The sequence below is a fragment of the Silene latifolia genome, chromosome Y (assembly GCF_048544455.1).
Source record: "Silene latifolia isolate original U9 population chromosome Y, ASM4854445v1, whole genome shotgun sequence".
NCBI lineage: Eukaryota > Viridiplantae > Streptophyta > Magnoliopsida > Caryophyllales > Caryophyllaceae > Silene > Silene latifolia.
The window spans coordinates 319,247,592-319,269,723 of NC_133538.1; the positions used below are offsets into that span (position 1 = coordinate 319,247,592).

Sequence of the window (22,132 nt, forward strand, 5' to 3'; positions counted from 1 at the left end):
CTGAAGTTTTCGAAAAACTCAATGAAAGATCCTCAAACCTAATTAAGTCTCTCCTATTTATAGGAAAGATATTTTATTAATGTAAATACGATACTTAAGATATTAAATAAACAAGTTCACGCAAGAAAATCCCGCATCAGATCTCAAAGTGTTCGATCGAGCACTTTAATACTTCTCCATCGAACAATTCCCAGCAAAAACATCTCTATCGAGTATAAAAACTACTCGATCAAGGACCACCAAAAAGGCACCTCTCGATCGAACATAGTGTGGGGTAATATCCGTATAAGACCCTTTAAATTTAAGGATTATAACGTAAATTTAACATGTGAAATATGGTCATAAACGAAATGCAATAGAAAACGATAAAGATTAAGAATCAACCTCGGGTCCTTTGATGCACGGCGTAAAGAACAGAAATCAACAGAGATTTCCTCCTAATCGTTGCACCCAAGACCGTCTGAGATTATGCCCTTGTGCTAGAAATGCTCTCTAATTGACTTCCAATATCGAGAGAGCTATTGTGAGGTTATTCGATGTGAGATTGAGGTTTTTCAGAGAAAAATGCTCTTCAAAACCCTACTTTTCATGTAAAATGAATGCTTAGGTCAAAAGGAGAGGGAGCCTCTCCTTTTGTTGCCTCGGTCCGCGGGTCTCATGGAGGAGGGAGTGGGCTTTCCACTTTCTCCTCATTATTAACTCGTGGTCCGATCAATTCCGCTAAAAATGTATATGACGGGTTTTATTATAAACTGTCATCGGTTATCGGTTATTAATACATCGACTAATAACACGGATTAGTCTAAATATTAATACATGTCTGACAAAGACAATATTGTATAATTAATTCAATATACATTAATTAAATATAATCGTTTATATTTAATTTACGAATTAACTGTTTAATTCGCCTTAGCCCATATTATTTAATCCGTATTAAATAATTGTCTCAACATCGCGTTTGACTAATTACTAGTCAATAACTCCGACTAACTGGTTAGTCATAATTGGCATCAACATGACTGTATTTTCATACTGTCATATCTCTCAAACGTATCCTATAGGTGTGACTTTTAGGGACCAGTTGATCACCGCCATCTGTATGACAATAACGTCAAACTTATCTAGCAAGCCAACCGTTATTGATAAACGTGGATCAACTGATAATAATACCAAAAAGTATGCCCTTTGATACTTTTAGAGATTTATAAGTCCTTGCACTAACTGTTAAGGACACCATCCTCAACAAGCTCCCACTTGTCCGTACAAGTGTATGTGCAATGACGTTATCCGCACTAACTGGAGGACACAGCTCCAACAAACTCCCACTTGTCCGTACAAGTGTATGTGCGATAACCGATTCTCATATTCATTTAAAAATTTCTCCCACTCAATGTAAAACAATTTGCAGATCCGGATCCGCAAAGGTCGTATTTTACAATCGATCTGTATCTAGAGTGGTTTCCCCGACTAGAGAGTAACTCAACCGATAAAACGAATCAGATTCGAGCATGGCCATGCATTTCGCCATTCTGACTCCTCGAGTGGCCCCGAGAAATATCGAGTACTGATAAAGGCTGAATATTTCCTTCACTCGACTCCTTCCGATCTAAGCACGCATGAAATGACCCGAAAAAATCTACTTGGCCCCCTGTTACGGATGACCGTGAGAAAGAAACCAAAGTCACCCAAAATCCGCCTTAGTCTCAAGAGACAGTCGATAGTCAAAAGAATCGACTCTTAGGATCACCATGGAGGTCCTATCCACGACCGGCACCGAATGTTATAAAACATTTAGGACTCCACGTCGATGTCACAATTGTGTCCTACGAAATATCCGTATAAATCGCCTCCGTGATTGGTCACCAACCTTTGACTTATGGCTCGTTGAACCCACCATCAACCAACGTCACAAAATAATTACCTTGAGTTATCAGCTCACGTGGGCAATTAAGGACCAAAAAAAAATATAATGTTTGTTCAGTTCACTTTGTGGTGTTCAAAATTTGTCATACAAATCCACATGAAAAACAAAATATATAAATATCAAAACGATGATGTCGTATAGAGTACATACGAGAATGAATCTAATCCATAAAAGAGTACTACAACTTAGGAACACGTTTAATTCCCATGGAATTAACGTGCCCTTCATGCTTATCTTGTCGTAATGGTTTAGTGAGAGGATCTGCTATGTTATCATCTGTAGCAATCTTTTCTATCACTACTTCCTTTTGCTCCACGTAATCTCTGATTAGATGAGCTTTCCGTTGTACATGTCTAGACTTGTTGCTAGACTTTGGCTCCTTAGCTTGGAAGATGGCACCACTATTGTCGCAATAGATGGTGATCGGGTCATTCGAACTAGGCACTACAGATAGTCCATGTAGGAATTGACGCATCCATATCGCTTCCTTTGTAGCTTCAGACGCGGCATAGTACTCGGACTCAGTCGTAGAATCTGCTATAACAGTTTGTTTGGAACTCTTCCACTGATCATTAGCGCCATTAAGAGTAAAAACGAATACGACTCGAGATTTCGAGTCATCTCGATCCGTTTGGAAGCTAGCATCTGCAGAACCGGTTGCTGCATAGCTTTTGAGGGCCTCCATAAGTCAATGCCCAATCTTTAGTCCTCCGTAGGTACTTAAGAATGTTCTTGACACCAAATGTGATTCACCTGGATGCTGTTGGAATCGACTTGTCATACTCAATGCATATGCCACGTCCGGACGTGTGCATATCATGGCATACATGATTGATCCTATAGCCGAGGCATAAGGAATCCGTGTCATGCGCTCTTTCTCTTCCGGTGTCTCTGGTGCCTGAGACTTGCTCAAATGCACCCCTGGAGCCATAGGAAGAAATCCCTTTTGGAGTTAGTCATGCTGAATCTCTCTAGGACTTTGTCTATATAAGACTCCTGGCTGAGAGATAACATCCGACGTGATCTATCTCGATAGATACGGATGCCCAAAATTCTTTGTGCCTCACCCAGATCTTTCATCTGGAAATGGTTTTTCAACCATACTTTCACCGAAGTTAAGTGAGGTATGTCATTCCCAATCAGGAGTATGTCGTCAACATACAATATTAGAAAGACAATCTTGCTCCCACTCGACTTGATATACAGACATGGTTCCTCGACCGATCGAATGAATCCATTTTCTTTTATCACTTGGTCGAAGCGATGATTCCAACTCCGAGATGCTTGCTTAAGTCCATAAATGGACCGCTTAAGCTTGCATACTTTCTTAGGATGTTCAGGATCGATGAAACCTTCGGGTTGTACCATGTACAACTCTTCCTCCAAATAACCGTTTAAGAAGGCGGTTTTCACATCCATCTGCCAAATTTCATAGTCATGAAAAGCGGCAATCGCTAAGATAATCCGAATGGAACGCAAAGATGACTACGGGTGCAAAAATTTCATCGTAGAGCAAACCTGGCACTTGGGTGAAACCTTTAGCAACTAGTCGTGCTTTATAGATATCTTGTTGACCTTCCACAGAATGCTTTATCTTGTAAAGCCATTTGCATTGAAGGGGACGAACCTTAGCAGGTAAGTCAACAAGATCCCATACGTTGTTCTCATACATGGAGTCCATCTCGGATTGCATGGCCTCAAGCCATAGCTTTGAGTCGAATCTGTCATGGCACCTTTATAGGTTGCGGGTTCACTACTCGTTAAGAGTAGAATGTCATCTATGTCATGTTCCTCGACCATACCAATGTATCTGTCCGGAGGAATAGAGACTCTTCCCGACCTCCTAGGTTCCTCAGGAATATTTACCGCAACCGGGATTGAAGGAATTGGTTCCTCCAATGGTTGCTCGGTATTTGGTTCTGGAATCTCCGACAGGTCGAAGGTTCTATCACTCTTTGCATTCTCGAGAAATTCCTTCTCTAAGAATGTCGCACTAGCCGCAACAAAGACACGTTGTTCGGTTGGCGAATAGAAGTAATGACCAAGTGTTCCTTTAGGATAACCTATAAAGTATGTCTTGACCGATCGCGGGCCGAGCTTATCCTCGTGTCTCCACTTGACATAAGCCTCGCAGCCCCAAACCCGTATAAAGGACAAGTTAGGGACCGTTCCCTTCCATAGTTCATATGGAGTCTTGTCAACAGCTTTAGACGGACTTCGGTTAAGTATTAGAGCAACAGACAGAAGAGCATAACCCCATAATGAGTCAGGCAACACGGTGTGACTCATCATGGATCGAACCATATCAAGTAGAGTTCGATTTCTCCGTTCGGACACACCATTCAATTGAGGTGTTCCAGGTGGAGTTAACTGTAAGGCAATCCCACAGCCTTTGAGGTGTTGATCAAACTCGTGAGAAAGATACTCGCCACCACGATCTGAACGTAGTGTTTTAATCTTTCTACCCAATAGGTTCTGTACCTATTCTCGGTATTCTTTGAATTTCTCAAAGGATTCACTTTTATGCTTCATTAAGTAGACATAGCCATATCTACTTAAATCGTCCGTGAAAGTGATGAAATACCTATAGCCTTCTCGTGCGGTGATTGACATAGGTCCACATACATCCGTGTGTATAAGTCCTAATAGGTCGCAGCGCATTCCAACACCTTTGAAGGAAATCCGAGTCATCTTACCGATGAGACATGATTCACACGTGCCAAATGATTGAAAATCAAAGGCCGAGATAGCTCCATTTTTGATGAGCTGTTTTACGCGTTTCTCATTAATGTGTCCCATACGGCAGTTCCATAGATACGTTTGATCTTTGTCACCAACCTTTAACTTTTTATTCATTATGTGTAATATTTCTATGATCCGATCTAAAACATAAATTCCGTTCATGGAGACTGCCTTGCCATAAATCATATCGTGTAATGAGAAAATGCAAGAATTATTCTCTATTACAAATGAAAAACCAAGTTTGTCAAGTGCAGAAACTGAAATAATGTTTTTAGAAAGACTAGGTACATAATAGCAGTTATATAAAGATAACTCAAATCCGCTAGGAAGCTGGATCACATATGTTCCCCTCGAGACGGCAGCCACTCGTGCTCCATTCCCGACACGCAGGTCCACCTCACCCTTTACGAGGGGTTCGATGTTTCGGAGCCCCTGCACATGATTACACAGATGAGAACCACAACCAGTATCTAGTACCCAAGTTCCATAACTTGCGTGGTTAATCTCAATCATATGAATAAAAGTAGAAGAAGAAGAAAACATACCAACAAGTTTAACGCGACCTGCCTTTATGTCCTCATGGTATACGGGACATGTACGCCTCCAATGCCCAGTCTTGTGGCAATGGTGACACTCCATGTTACCATCCTTGCTCTTTGTCGCGCCTGATGAGGTGCTCGACTCACCAGGCCCACTCTTGCCTGAACCTGACTTCTTAAACTTCGCCTTACCTACTGCTAGGTCTGCTTTAGCTTTGCCCTTACCCTTGCCCTTGTTTGACACAACGAGAACATCCTGTTTCATGCTCCCACTGAACTTCATGTCTTTCTCGGTCTGTACGAGAAGAGAGTGCAGTTCATGGGGACTTTTCTTCAAATCATTCATATAGTAATTCGCTCTAAAGAGCGCAAAACCATCGTGGAGTGAATGAAGCATGCGGTCAATTACAATGTTCTCGCTGATCTTACAATCAAGCGTCTCCAGCTTCTCGACATTCTCAATCATGCTGAGAATGTGTGGGCTAACTGGTTGGCCCTTCTGGAGTCTCGCATCAAAGAAGCGAGTGGTATGCTCATAGGTCACGATTCTCGGTGCTTTCGAGAATTCCTTAGTGAGCGTGGTGAAAATCTTGTTTGCACCATGGCCTATGAAGCGTTTCTGCAAATTGGATTCCATTGCAAAAATGAGTACGTTTTTAATCGCACCCGCTTCCATACAGAAATCGTTAAACTTGGCGATCTCGTTAGCTCTAGCCGTGGGACCTGGGTTTGGCGGGATGGGCTCAATTAGATATTTGAGCTTTCACGTCGCGGCGGCAGATTTCGTAATGCCGCCTCCCAGTCCGCGAAGTTTGATCCATCATTCTTCAGTCGAGTAGACTGATTCATCTGATTCATGAAGATCCGAAGCCAGGACTCACGGTCCAATGTGGCACTTGGCATTGGGTCGTTAGTAGGACCAGCCATTTCGTTATAGCAGTTTAAATGATCGTGTTCTACACTGAAAAAGAAAGAAAAACAAAAACGAAATAAGCAACTCATCGAGGTGATTTAAGTCTATTTAAAATTCATTTTAACGTGTAGACTCATTGCACTTGCATAATTGATCTCCCTCAAGAATAATACAAGTGATCCCAAGACTCAATTTCCGTAAATTGATAAGCCAACTGTTTAGCTAGTTCTTCCGTAAGAACTCTTGGTCGATAGATTTCCGTAAATCCTATCTATAGTCCACCATAATCACAGGATCGTTTAGTGACCATAGTGTTGAGATAAAATAAGTCAATCAGTTACAACTTACCCGACGTAGAAGGGGTCATATTATGCCTACCGACGAAGAAGGGACTCATTGGAGTTTGACCTATAAAGACTATTCTCAATTTTGGTTTATACGAGGAAGATCCCATCAACTTAGTTTAAATTCATTTTAAGTGAACGAATAACTAGCAACTGCGTGAATGAATTAATTTAGATGATGGCTTAAAATAGATCGTGCGACATGAGAATGTCAAAAGAAAACTAACTCGTGACCTCTATATGTGTCAGTTTTCATGCAATAATTAGGTGGTTTGGTTTTAGGCGGAATATGATGCAAATTATCGTTACGAAAAATAAATAAAAGAATGCAATACGTAAATAAAATTCCTAGTGTGGCCTATCCTAGTAAAAAGAACATAATACAACTTTGGAATCCACCGTTGGACCCGAAAAGCTTGTCTTGATGTTCCATCTTTGACCTTGCAGCGGGAGTGAGCATCCGATCTCCATCTTTGGTCTTCTCAAAATTACAATTTAAAATTTACAAATATAAACCTATTTACATTCTAAATAAAAAAACTGTAATTACAAGTGAAAAATCCAAAACGGAGATACGAGATCTCAAAATACAACCAAGACCGTGTTCCATCATTACGGTAACACGTTCTACTAAGGCCACACTAAGTTACAACCGATTGTAAAATAAATAAATACGTAATAAAAGCATTCAAAACATTCAATAAAAACGATAAATAAAATGCATCAACTAAAACAAATTTATTCGTGACATAATTCCGTAATTATGTTAAATTTATCCAAACCACCTTTTAACGATTAAAATTTACATGATAAAACTGCTTCTATCAGTTTAATTTTAATCTATTACAATCCGTTACTTTAAATACGCTTTAAAATAACTTAATGGTACGTGTGTGAACCGTTTCACAATCATAGCGAGTGTACAATATCCGTATAAAGTACATATTAAGGCCAAAAGAAAATTTGAAACAAAAAGAATAAATTTTCAAAGCTGCCAGAATAAAAATCCCTCGATCCAGGGACATGAGTGCTCGATCGAGGAACAAAGGGCTCGATCGATCAACGCTAGTCGATCGAGAGGTATGCTAATCGAAAGTACTCGATCGACGATCGGAGGTCGATCGAGGGCTTTTATCAGCAAATCTGCTCGATCGAGTACGAGGACTTCTCGATCGAGCAGTGGGGTTATAAACAGAGGTCGATCGAGTACAGCAAGGACTCGATCGAGCAAAATCAAGACACAAAAAGCTCTCGATCGAGTAAAAATCCACTCGATCGAGACCAAACAAGTTCTGAAAACTTAAAACCCTCGTGAAAACAGTTTGTCAACACAAAACCAATTTCAATTTGATCAAAAACGCATAAAATCAAATCAAAAATTGTCAAGATTTAACATATTGCTATAATTTCCGTATAAAATAACAATATGCAAAATAACAAAACGAAAACAAGATGAATCAACCGTGTAAAACATGTCACGGTTTCAACAAAAAACGCAATGTACAGCGTGTATACAAGGCACGGTTTTCGAGACAAAAACAATCGTTTCAAAATCGTTTTATGAAAAATCACAATGAAAATTTACGTGGCCTCGCTCTGATACCACTTGTGGGGTAATATCCGTATAAGACCCTTTAAATTTAAGGATTATAACGTAAATTTAACATGTGAAATATGGTCATAAACGAAATGCAATAGAAAACGATAAAGATTAAGAATCAACCTCGGGTCCTTTGATGCACGGCGTAAAGAACAGAAATCAACAGAGATTTCCTCCTAATCGTTGCACCCAAGACCGTCTGAGATTATGCCCTTGTGCTAGAAATGCTCTCTAATTGACTTCCAATATCGAGAGAGCTATTGTGAGGTTATTCGATGTGAGATCGAGGTTTTTCAGAGAAAAATGCTCTTCAAAACCCTAATTTTCATGTAAAATGAATGCTTAGGTCAAAAGGAGAGGGAGCGTCTCCTTTTGTTGCCTCGGTCCGCGGGTCTCATGGAGGAGGGAGTGGGCTTTCCACTTTCTCCTCATTATTAACTCGTGGTCCGATCAATTCCGCTAAAAATGTATATGACGGGTTTTATTATAAATCATCATTTGGTTATCGGTTATTAATACATCGACTAATAACACGGATTAGTCTAAATATTAATACATGTCCGACAAAGACAATATTGTATAATTAATTCAATATACATTAATTAAATATAATCGTTTATATTTAATTTACGAATTAATTAATCATTTAATTCGCTTTAGCCCATATTATTTAATCCGTATTAAATAATTGTCTCAACATCGCGTTTGACTAACTACTAGTCAATAACTCCGACTAACTGGTTAGTCATAATTGGCATCAACATGACTGTATTTTCATACTGTCATATCTCTCAAACGTATCCTATAGGTGTGACTTTTAGGGACCAGTTGATCACCGCCATCTGTATGACAATAACGTCAAACTTATCTAGCAAGCCAACCGTTATTGATAAACGTGGATCAACTGATAATAATACCAAAAAGTATGCCCTTTGATACTTTTAGAGATTTATAAGTCCTTGCACTAACTGTTAAGGACACCATCCCCAACACATAGCAGGGGTTTGATCGAGGTCAGTTCACCATCCAAAGGATCTCGATCAAGCAGATAATTCAGCAAAGGCTCTCGATCGAAGGATATGTGACTGAACTAGCCACAAGACGCTTGATTTAGCTTCCAAGACGACTTCACGCATCCCACGACAGTAGTATTCACGCTCCAATTCTTCCATCTCCTAAATGCGAGCTAAAGGGACAGTAAAAGGCTCAATTCTGCTTCTTTCAGGTCCATTCCTACAATTGAAGATAAACGAACCAAAGTAGACTATTCGAGGCATTTCATAGCCTAAAACTACGGAAATTGCATAGAAATGCGTGAAAATAAGGCTTAAAAAGACTATATAAAATGCACGCATCAAATCTCCCCAAACCAAACATTTGCTTGTCCCCAAGCAAACTTTATGCAACTAACTAATGGAACGGAATAAAAACTCAGAGCTAGCTACAAATCGTCCACTCAAACCAATTTAAGGCAAACAAACTAACACTTATAGCAAAAACTGTCAAATGCAAACGAGTTGTAAGATGTTTATAATAAAGCTGAACCGTCGACCTTGCAAGACCGTCAAAGATGTACTCTCACGGGTCACTCTCTCTCATGAAGCAAAGGGTAAGCAAGTATATGTAAGCGAGAAAGAAAAGTATAGTCGATCACCTAGACTACGACCCACATAAACATGCATGCAATATAGTATGATAGACAATTCTAGTTACCGTACACATACATTCCAACCAAAAAAGGTCCCGTCACAACCGAGGGCCTATAAAAATATGGAAAAGTGAGGCAATAGATAAAGAAGGGGCAAAACATTTTTGGGACTGTTAGGGTATAAGCCAAGCTAGTATCCTAACAAAACCAATGAACCATATCCGCTTCTAATCCATCAAAATTAAGAACGAATGCCTTTGATTTGGCATAAAAACTCACTAAACCAAATATCAACAACTCCTCATAAGATAAATTAAGAACATAGGAGCAAAACTGACCTCATCCAAACTTTTTTTTTCTTTTCTTATACGGTTTTCCTGTTTTTTTCTTTCTTTTCTTTTCTTTTCTTTTCATTTTTTTCATTTTTTTTTTCAATTCTCCTTCTCCATAACTACCAACTCCCGTCTTTCAATGCAAACCAAATTGGGCACAATAAACAATATACCCGCAAAAATAAACTAAACTAGCTTGACAAGGCAGGCTAAATGTGGGATGTAGTTAAGGGGTCAAAAAGGCAAATTTGGCTAAATGTGGAGTTAATGGGTAAAATGGAAGAAAAGGGAAAGTAAGTGTCTCCCTGCATATGACACCAACCACTAACTCGAATGTATGCAGGTAATAAGCAATTGAATTTCATACTTGTGCAAATAAATGTTACATATTATGCAAGGAGTAATTACTCACAATCCTACATGAACTGGTCATGAATAACACCAGTTTTAAGGCTCTAAAATCATAGAAATTATGAGTAGGTTGCCAAAATTTCAGGTCAAGTCTATTCGTTCAGCTAATATTTTAACATAAACTCGTAGATTATGCAATAAGACAATGCTAAAAAGATATTTTGTTTTTTTTTTGCAAGGCTTAAGTAAAAGGACTAAATGTAGTGCAATTCCATCATTGAAAAACACCGTTCCGACTCAACCTAAATGCAAAAATAAACGTGAAATTTTTTATTTTTTTGAATTTTTTTTGAAATAAAAGAAAACAAGGCAAACAAATATGCAATAAACGTGAATGCAAAACAAATGCAAATGCAGACTCAAAGTGTGAATTACCCTCTGGTCGGGACTAAATCTTTTCGGTAACTTGTCGTTAGGAGCACCTAGACCAAAACACAATTTATAGCTTTACAAACAACTCTACAATTAGTAAAGAGGCAAGTAAAGGTCGGATCCCAAGGGACGGGAATTGAGATGAGATTTCTATTGAGACTAGTGGTGTCTTAGGGGTGTCACAATTTGGGTTGATGTAGAAGGTCACTAAACTAAATAGCAATGAAAGTAAAAAAAACAAATTGAAAGGGTTGTAAACAATTGATAAAAAGCACTAGTGTATCATGGGGTCATAGGGGATTCATGGGAATTGATCATACAAACATGTTCTCAAATTATAAGCAAGCAATTATTGTTGTGATGGATTGAGTTGGGTTATATCTTACAATCCTAGGAAAGTTTGGGTCCCGGAGCCGAATCGATTAGATTGTACAACACTTACAAGTCGACTTAGTCTTCCCTACTCAACAACATGCATGGTCTAATGAGACTCGAGTTGGTTTATATCTTACAAGTCTCATTGAAAAGGTAGGTGATGGGTAAAAAATGAAAGGATTCATAGTGTAACACCCCGATTTATGAAGGAGCCTTTAGTAAGACATTCCCTAATAAACCGGACTGTTACCATCTCTGTTTCCCGAGGTAATGAATAACAAATTAAACTCCAAGGCAAAATATATAATTACTTTAACTTAATTATTACAAAACCTCTTTTACATCAAATTACAAGGAACTAAGATAAATGAAAGTGAAAGTCTTCTAAATGATGATCTAGCTACTAAGTCTTCTGATCCAGTGTCTCACGCCCATCAAGCTCCCAGCCTATCTCATAAACCTGTCAAGCCTGCTCCCCAATATTTGGATCGTCACAGGTGTTCACGAATACACAGGGTCAACCACGAGGTTGAGTAGGGAATACAATGAAACAACAAAATATGATATGCATGCTCTTCCGTCACCTCCATCTCCATCTCAACTCATATCTCATAACTCAGAACACCCAGCCATACCGATCCCCGGTAGACTATATATCGACCGTAGCCGATCTCGCCACCGGTGAGGACACCAGGGCAAGTCCTGCAGAACCCGCCTGGGCCTTATCACAACATCATCTTCACCACACCACATCACCACAACATCCTCCATCTCCAATGCATATGAAGGCTCAAAAGAAATTAATGCAACACAATATATATATCTTTGAACTGATCAATCATAAAATCATGCCGGTTACAAATGTTGTGATAACATACTCAATACGATCAATTCATCAATCACCTTCCAAAGATATGAATCATAACATAAATCAACAGCCACGAAGCAAGTCAACGTTTACAGTTTGGTCATACGAAACACAAACAAGTCAACACAATTCAACATCAACGATAATAAGTCAAGTGTATTTCCCTACCTTTTCGCAATCCAAGCACACACAAGCAATCACTTATGATCCTTCACTTATCCATCACCTACATAACATAATTATGTATAATTACCATCTACTCAGTCAATTAATCATGCACATAACCTAGACTCATCATAACTTAATAGGAATATCAATTTAAAGAACAAACACGACTTTTCCTGATTTTCCTGCTCATGGCAGACTCGGTATAAAATGAATAACTAATTCCAGAAAATTCTGATTGATGCAAGGCCAATTGAATTGGAACCCCATGAGTCTTAGCTACAATTTATATCTAACGTGTTTTTCTGAAATTCCAAACTTACCAAGGGTTTTCAGACTGATTTCCAAAACCTGACAGAAACCGTCGCATAAAAAGTATTGATTCATAAAACGAGTTTGACAAATGATTCTTAAGTAAAACCAACGCCTAACTCATCTAAACTCTTTAAGTTAAATATATGAAAAAGACCCAGTACCAATTCAATATCTAAATTATGTTTTAGAAGTAATCTTTCAGCCTCTACTGATTTTTGGACTTTTTAGATAGACGTTCACAAATAATTTCTTCAGGAAAAACTACACGGTGAAATGCTACCAATTTTCACAGGCATAAACTAGGCTTGGAATAAACATGAGTCTCTATTTTAACTTTTTGCATCCCACGGGTTTAAGACAGGTAAAACACTCAAAATAACACAGACCAACGAATCTGTAAATTGCTGTAACTATTCCATTCATTTATCTCATACAATTTATAATCAAAAACCCCCTAACCAATTCTAGGGTTACGAAAATTATCGCAATACTACTATAATTATGCTAATAATTGAATATAGAGGTAATAGGATAGTCTACTTACGAAATAGGATGAGAATAGGCTGAGAAATCGCCTCACAATTCCTCACGCGGCTCCCTTCACACACGGCTCCCTCTTCTCTCTTTTCTCTCTTTTCTCTCTTTTCTCATGGTTAAAATGAATATGGTGATAGGGAGATTAGAGTTTGGTTAGATGGGTTATACATATAGGATAGGTGCTATTAAGACGATACGGGCCTAGCCTAGTTAGATTAATTAAAACCCGAGTCACATAATTACCCGAGTCACAAATACACTACACGACCCAGCTGGTAACTCGGCCTAATATAATATCATATTAAAATACCGGGTATTACAGTCTACCCTCCTTAAAAGAAACTTCATCCCGAAGTTTAACCATAGCAGAAACACATCATGTAACACTCCAACATAACCCACACAACGCATAACCAATATAGCCAAACTGAGAAATCACATATGAAAGTATAAAGATTTTACAATCCTACCCTCCTTAAACATGGTTACGTCCCCGTAACCTTCATTATTATAACAAAAGTTCTCAAACTACATCGCTAACAATCGAAAGAGGATAAAAGATTCACAACTCACGTTCAAGTTAACTAATCCCTACTAAAGACAATCAATATACAAGCTCTCTCAAGGAAGCTACAGTTACTGCTGCTACAGCACATCGCCACGGATCGGAGCAAAAGCCACGTTGAATAACTTAAGACATTTCAATATTAATCTAAACACTCTTCATATCAATCAATACATGCAATAACATTCACAGGATCTGCTTGTCAATCTAATTTATACATTACTACTCAGGTTACAAAGATGAAGATGCTTAGGTGCTCACATATGGTTCATGTCAAATAGCATATTTTCCAAGAAATATTGGTCGAATGACGAATGACGAATGCACATTGATTGGCAAATTTTACAAGCTTATTGGTCGTCAGTCGAAAGCGAGTAAACAAATGATATTGGAAAGTTAACATACAATACTATCATACATAAAATTTCATTCTTGGTGTTAAATATATTTAAACTGCACCCAACACCATGACATAAAAGATTAAATGTATTTAACTACACCAATTTTACAAATATTCATTACATATCATGCTAATATCAACATACCATGTTAACACACAACTCACTTAAATCACCACATTACATTTCCCGTTTTGACATTCGTAACTAACCACAACCCACTAATTCACTACATGAACGAACAACATGACTAAATTAACCCACTATTTGTGACTCCGTTCTAGCTTCATTCCCCCAGACTAGCAAATATCATGAAACCATACAACCAGGCAAAGGGTGAAATCTCATTCCGAATTTATACTCACACGACAAAATTTAACTTCATTTTCAAAACTTTTACTTTCATACTGGACGGTGAATAACTTTCTTAACATAAATCTTATAACAGAGCCGTCCATAGAATCCATTTAACTCAAAATCAGATAAACTTAACTCAATTCCTTCAAACAATACAAGCTTAGGTGTCGACTCATATTTCGTAATTTACAGGTTCATCTTATTCATTTCAGTCCTATCTTTACTAATGAACGACTATTACCTCAACATCAGGATTTTAGTTGCACTTCTTTACTCAGTTATATTCACGGCTAACACGACTACAGCATTTAATCGGAGACCTTTTAGATAGTACACATTCCCTGGTGACGTCTCATCAAAGCATACGATTCGTACCATGATGTAAAGCAAGTAACTACAAATTAACTGTGTTCAATCAAAATTTTACCTCTTTATTACAGATCTATTTATCACGGGTTGCATGGTCACACAAAAGTATAAGTACCAACTCAATCACATGTTAAATTTTAAAACGATTTATCACGTCATAAGAACTAGACAAGAGTCTAACCATATAGTCAATATAAGAAGATTATTAGTTTAGATCGGAGGCACATTATAAAATTCCCTGTTAAACTCCTTACGGAACCATCGATCGTAAGGCCATGAGTAATTAACTTAATAATGTAGAAGTCAAACAACTGAAATTACAATTGAGTATTAATGGTTATATGATTCACAATAACAACAAAATTACTTCCATATCACACATATGTTTAACATTTTAGCAACCATACCATTCAATTGTATCCATCAACTCAAGATAATTCATTTTCAAAAAAAAAAAAGATATCGCATAAACAACTTAAACATGTACATATACCATCATATAACTTGTAAAACATTATCTATGACAAAAGATTAGCAAGGTGAACAAGTTCTCTGGTTTGCACGGTTTGAACAAGTAGGCAACTCGCGGCTCAATTAAACGTAACTATAACGACTATCATTTAAACATACGCATAACATGTGAATCATCAAAGGGTTATCTCATTATAATTCATAGCGACGGTTCGAGAATATATTTCAAATATCGTAACTATATCGTAACTATATCAAACTATATTTCAAATATCGTGACAATTGCAACAATCACCTTAGCATTTCATGACAATACAACTATGAACATATCCAATAAGGAGCAACAACACTATTTTATTATCATATCATAAGTTTAGGTTCAACTGAAATAAATTAATGCAATGAAAGTAATAAGTATAACTATAGGCACACAGACTCACATAAAAGACATTAGAACTCAGATGACATCATACATGTGTGAACATTTAGACATACTCATTACTACCATCCATGTGTAAACATTTAAACATAATTATTATAAATATTCATGCGAGTATATTAGAACAATCAAGTTAACATTTAACGCCACCAACTTTACCAAGATATGACAATATAGTTTTATATTTATATATACCCGACCACTATTCAAATATGATGAACACACCAGAGATATTTTAACATGCCAAGCATAAAATATGCAAACAACTGGACTCGTATAAAATATTTCACCCTCGATTAAGAATCAAATTAAGCTATTCAATTTCACTCATACTATCATGCCAACAATATTATAAACTAAACTTTAATTTTTTTTTTATCACTAGTTAAGATACATAACCAATGAATATGTGTGCTACTATCATCATATAAGGACACTATAATTTCACATTAATAAGGCTCATGAAATAATCGAACAACTGCATGAAAACTCAACATAGCATTCACATTTTAAAAATTATGATTCACGTTGTAACTTCCAAAAAATTCACGAATAAATAACCGTTCAACGAAAACTTGAGTTATATTACTTTTTATAACATACAGAGAGTTAATAATTCGTGAGAAAAAGAATGAGGTCCAAAGCTCAAGAATTCAATTTTTAAAGGATTTTACAACTCAGTTGGTCCAAACCAAGTATGTGACAAAGAATTGGTCCGAAACTTGGGTCAGTTTGCAAAACTTACCATTTAATATAGAGACATCAAGAATTTTCATGGCTTATCAATTTGAAAACATATGCGAATCTTCTGATCGATGGAGTTGGAATTATGCAAAAATTATTAATACAATTTAAATGAGGATTTTTACAAAATCGTTGGTCGAAACATCACTGCACAGGAACTTCCTGACCACAGCCCCCTAAAATATTTATTACTCCTAATCCGTATATCCTATAAGCATGAAAACAACGCCAAATGAACACTATCTCACGAGGTTATCTCACATAAAATTTTCATCCATAGGCATTAATCAGAAAAGAAATGGCAGTAAGGTCAATAAAAGAGTAAAATCAAACAAAACGAGTTTCAGCACTAGGTCATTCTTTATTATGTTACAAGCTCTTATGAACATACTATGTATACTAACCCATCCCAACTTAAATCTCACACTTTGTACTTACGTAAACATCTATCCCATAGAATCCCTTCGCATCTCGATCTACTCCTTACATCTAAATCACGATTGCTATGACTAGAAACAAGCAATTCAATAGTGTTTCTGATTACTATCACAATACTATACTAGCATGGCTTCGGGATCACATAACCGCATATCACTAGACATAATAGCACTATCAACACGTCATTCACATCCATCCAGATAAATATCATCAATTCGCAATTAATTTCACGCTCACGATTACCACAATCCAACACTTCATTGATTATCAATCTGAACACGAAAATTTATTTCTCATCTCCACAACATCATATGATCACGTCATCATTCATACAAAATACTTACCGTAACGTTGTCCTGCAGAATGGTTAGAATATATGGGTCTCAAGGTATACATCAACTCGATTATATCCAAGGTTTTCCTTCTAACTACCCCATTCATTCAATTTTCTCTCGGGTTACCTGGTTCAAAATTGAGAGGGCAAAAGAGCACGTATTAAGGGCGCCTTCTTAACCGCACTGTGAGCTCCTAACAGTTTATTCCCAGAGGTTCATTTTATTTAGACACATCCTACGTTCATTGGGTTCATTGGTATAGGCCTGAGGATCGTTCGCTCTGATACCACTTTGTAACACCCCGATTTATGAAGGAGCCTTTAGTAAGACATTCCCTAATAAACCGGACTGTTACCATCTCGGTTTCCCGAGGTAATGAATAACAAATTAAACTCCAAGGCAAAATATATAATTACTTTAACTTAATTTTTACAAAACCTCTTTTACATCAAATTACAAGGAACTAAGATAAATGAAAGTGAAAGTCTTCTAAATGATGATCTAGCTACTAAGTCTTCTGATCCAGTGTCTCACGCCCATCAAGCTCCCAGCCTATCTCATAAACCTGTCAAGCCTGCTCCCCAATATTTGGATCGTCACAGGTGTTCACGAATACACAGGGTCAACCACGAGGTTGAGTAGGGAATACAATGAAACAACAAAATATGATATGCATGCTCTTCCGTCACCTCCATCTCCATCTCAACTCATATCTCATAACTCGAACACCCACCCATACCGATCCCCAGACTATATATCGACCGTAGCCGATCCGCTCACAGCTGAGGACACCAGGGCAAGTCCTGCAGAACCCGCCTGGGCCTTATCACAACATCATCTTCACCACACCACATCACCACAACATCCTCCATCTCCAATGCATATGAATGCTCAAAAGAAATTAATGCAACACAATATATATATCTTTGAACTGATCAATCATAAAATCATGCCGGTTACCAAATGTTGTGATAACATACTCAATACGATCAATTCAGTCAATCACCTTCCAGTATATGAATCATAACATAAATCAACAGCCACGAAGCAAGTCAACGTTCACATTTTGGTCATACGAAACACAAACAAGTCAACACAATTCAACATCAACGATAATAAGTCAAGTGTATTTCCCTACCTTTTCGCAATCCAAGCACACACAAGCAATCACTTATGATCCTTCACTTATCCATCACCTACATAACATAATTATGTATAATTACCATCTACTCAGTCAATTAATCATGCACATAACCTAGACTCATCATAACTTAATAGGAATATCAATTTAAAGAACAAACACGACTTTTCCTGATTTTACTGCTCATGGCAGACTCGGTATAAAATGAATAACTAATCCCAGAAAATTCGAATTGATGCAAGGCCAATTGAATTGGAACCCCATGAGTCTTAGCTACAATTTATATCTAACGTGTTTTTCTGAAATTCCAAACTTACCAAGGGTTTTCAGACTGATTTCCAAAAACTGACAGAAACCGTCGCATAAAAAGTATTGATTCATAAAACGAGTTTGACAAATGATTCTTAAGTAAAACCAACGCCTAACTCATCTAAACTCTTTAAATTAAATATATGAAAAATACCCAGCACCAATTCAATATCTAAATTATGTTTTAGAAGTAATCTTTCAGCCTCTACTGATTTTCGGACTTTTTAGATAGACGTTCACAAATAATTTCTTCAGGAAAAACTACACGGTGAAATGCTACCAATTTTCACAGGCATAAACTAGGCTTGGAATAAACATGAGTCTATATTTTAACTTTTTGCATCCCACGGATTTAAGACAGGCAAAACACTCAAATAACACAGACCAACGAATCTGTAAATTGCTGTAACTATTCCATTCATTTATCTCATACAATTTATAATCAAAAACCCCCAAACCAATTCTAGGGTTACGAAAATTATCGCAATACTACTATAATTATGCTAATAATTGAATATAGAGGTAATATGATAGTCTACTTACGAAATAGGATGAGAATAGGCTGAGAAATCGCCTCACAATTCCTCACGCGGCTCCCTTCACACACGGCTCCCTCTTCTCTCTTTTCTCATGGTTAAAATGAATATGGTGATAGGGAGATTAGGGTTTGGTTAGATGGGTTATACATATAGGATAGGTGCTATTAAGACGATACGGGCCTAGCCTAGTTAGATTAATTAAAACCCGAGTCACATAATTACCCGAGTCACAAATACACTACACGACCCAGCTGGTAACTCGGCCTAATATAATATCATATTAAAATACCGGGTATTACACATAGGCTCGCATTTCATCAAACATAACATGTGCATGAGTTGAGATCAAAACAAGCAAGCAAATAAACCATGAAAGCATATTAATTTAAGCATGAATCATTACCCATGTTGGTTTCCCCTAATTACCCATTAACCCTAGCTATGGAACTACTCACTCATTATCATATTGAACATGCTAGCAAGGTTGTCAATCATACTAACAAAGTGAAACATGATGAACAAATGAAAGTAATTAGCAATAATTTAAAAGGGATTAAGAGAATTATACCTACTAATGATTCCAATAATAAAGCAAAGAATAATAGAAGTACTTGATGCTTGATTGAGAGGTTGTCAATCTCCCAATAATAACCCAAATAATCTTCAATTACCCAAAATAAAGGATGAACAAAAGAGAGATTAAGGAAATAAAACTTGTATTAAAACTTGATTAACTGTTGATTACAAAACTAAAGAGAGATTTGATGGATATTAACTACTCTAAGAATTGATAAGAAGAACATGCTCTTCCAATTAGACTAATGGGGTATTTATAGTAGAAATTAGGTGGATGCATTAGGGTTAACTAAGGGCTTAAATAACGATTAAGTCCCTACTTAAGGAAACGCCGGTATTTTCTGAAGGATGGGCATCTTTCTTGAAGCTTGAAGAAACGAATTTGCGCTGTCTTGGAATCCGTGCGTCTTAGGCTCGGGACGGCCGGATTCGTGTGTCTCTGCCCGGGCGTCTTTGGGAGAAGACGGGCGTCTTCTGGTAGCTGCTGCCCGGGCGTCTTTGATGGAAGACGCACGGATTGTGGTCCTGGGGACGGGCGTCTTCAGGGGAAGACGGGCGGATTGTCATGCAGCGTACTTTCTTCTTCTTTTCTTCCCTTTTCTTCATAAAATCCTTGGGGATTTCCTTGGGGATGCAAGGATCTTTCCTCATCATTGCCTAACTACTATAATATGTACAAAGGCATTCTAATCTTGTCTCACCTTGATGCAACACAAATGCAAATAAATGAAATAAAATGAAAGGAGATATAAAGGAATAAAGAGCAAAAAATATTCACAATATATACAACTTCCCCAAACCAGCCAGCAAACTAGGGAAGTGAGTAGTCAGCAGCTACTCGTCCGCACCCTCCTTGTCTACCACCTGAAAGGTGGGGTCCTCCTCCTCCTCTCCTCTCCTCCTAACATGACCTCTAGCATCTAAGTCAGCTCTAAACCTCTTCTGCCTCATGGGCGTGTCCTCCTCGCTCTCAGGCTTGGGGTACCCCTCCGCCGGGTACCGATAAAAGGAAGGGTGTGGCCAGCCAGCTGGAACCGGACGACCACGAAGCATGTGATACTCGTAAAGAGGGAATAAGGCTAGAGCCTGACCCCGCTCCATTCGAGCAACCATCCTGGACATATCTAACAGCAAAACATCACGACGCCCTGTGTCCATGACCTCGGGCGCCTCAAAAATAGGAGGTGGTACAAAATTAGCTGGTAAAGTCGGCTGAGGGATAGAGGGTGTAGGTATAGGCATGGGCATGGACGCAGACACGGGTGTAAGCCCAACATGTGTAGGTCGAGACCCCTCTCTGACTTCCCTAGCAGCAGGTAAAGCCCTCTTCCGCTTCCTAGAAACAGTAGGAGTGAAGTAAGGAGGTAATAAGGTGGAGGTGGTGGTAGTCTACCCGTCACAAGAGTCAAAGGTGAAAGACAGGGTAGAGAGGGTGTAGGTAAAGTCACGGACAGGGAAGTGCCTATCTTCCACGTCCTATGGTCAGCTGCTAACCAGTTCATTGAACATATGACAGAAATGTCAATGACATTATCCTTATCCAAATAATGGAGACCACAGGGAAAGTCGGGGAAAAGACGGCGGGCAATGCGAGACACGGAAAAGACGAGGAATGTCAAGCTGACCTTTGACCTTAGATTTGATCTCTAGAAAACCATGGTGAACCGACTGTTCTAGCTGTTTCTCTCTTTCTGGTAATTTCATTAGAATTCATTGTTTATTCCTTTATCGTTTATTTTCTCTTTATCTCCGTAGTTTACAATCAACAATCAACCCCCAAAGTAACGGTTAATTAGGCAGACTTAGTTTAGCTTACATTATTCCCAGCTCCATGTGGATTCGATACCCGACTATCTCTACTACATTTTCACACGACTGTCGCAACCCTATCAAAAATAAACCAACCGGCTCTAACTAACGTAGCGGAGGTAAGTCGGGTATCGTACTCCATAGGGAGGCGGTCACTATCTACTTGTTATCTAGTCTGTCTACGGTCACAAAATGGGGGGTATTGATTGAGTTGTTTTGACTAAACTAATGAACGAAATTAAAGGCAATAAAAGAAATAACAATTAAAATTAAAATGAATGAAATAAGATGTGATCAAATAAAGAGAAATATGTCAGGATGTCGGTTCACCATGATATTACACAAATCAGCTAAAGGTAAGGTAAGTCGGTCTGATGTGAGAAGGGTAGTGGAAAGGTCCTTCCGGTCCGCTATCCGCCCTAGATTCTTCCTAAATAGCTTCCGCTTTGATTAGGGTAGTCTATTGTTCATAACAGGTCTGTTCATTCCAATATTTCGATCTAGGTTTGAATTAACCGGGTTAACTAATTCAGTTGCGTGCACTCAACCAATTA

The 22,132-nt window shown here is 38.0% G+C and overlaps 2 long non-coding RNA genes across 2 annotated transcripts; both read right to left on the reverse strand.

Annotated features, from left to right (window-relative positions):
- Nucleotides 1-11,592: 11,592 nt before the first annotated feature.
- On the reverse strand, nt 11,593-13,182 carry LOC141626591 (uncharacterized). The gene is made up of 3 exons (XR_012536176.1): nt 13,096-13,182; nt 12,240-12,297; nt 11,593-11,672 (listed from the first exon to the last, which is right to left on the reverse strand). It is a non-coding gene; the product is annotated as an uncharacterized LOC141626591 (long non-coding RNA).
- Nucleotides 13,183-17,698: 4,516 nt separating this feature from the next.
- On the reverse strand, nt 17,699-19,298 carry LOC141626562 (uncharacterized). Its single transcript, XR_012536150.1, has 3 exons — nt 19,198-19,298; nt 18,343-18,400; nt 17,699-17,778 (listed from the first exon to the last, which is right to left on the reverse strand). It is a non-coding gene; the product is annotated as an uncharacterized LOC141626562 (long non-coding RNA).
- Between the last annotated feature and the right edge of the window lie 2,834 nt (nt 19,299-22,132).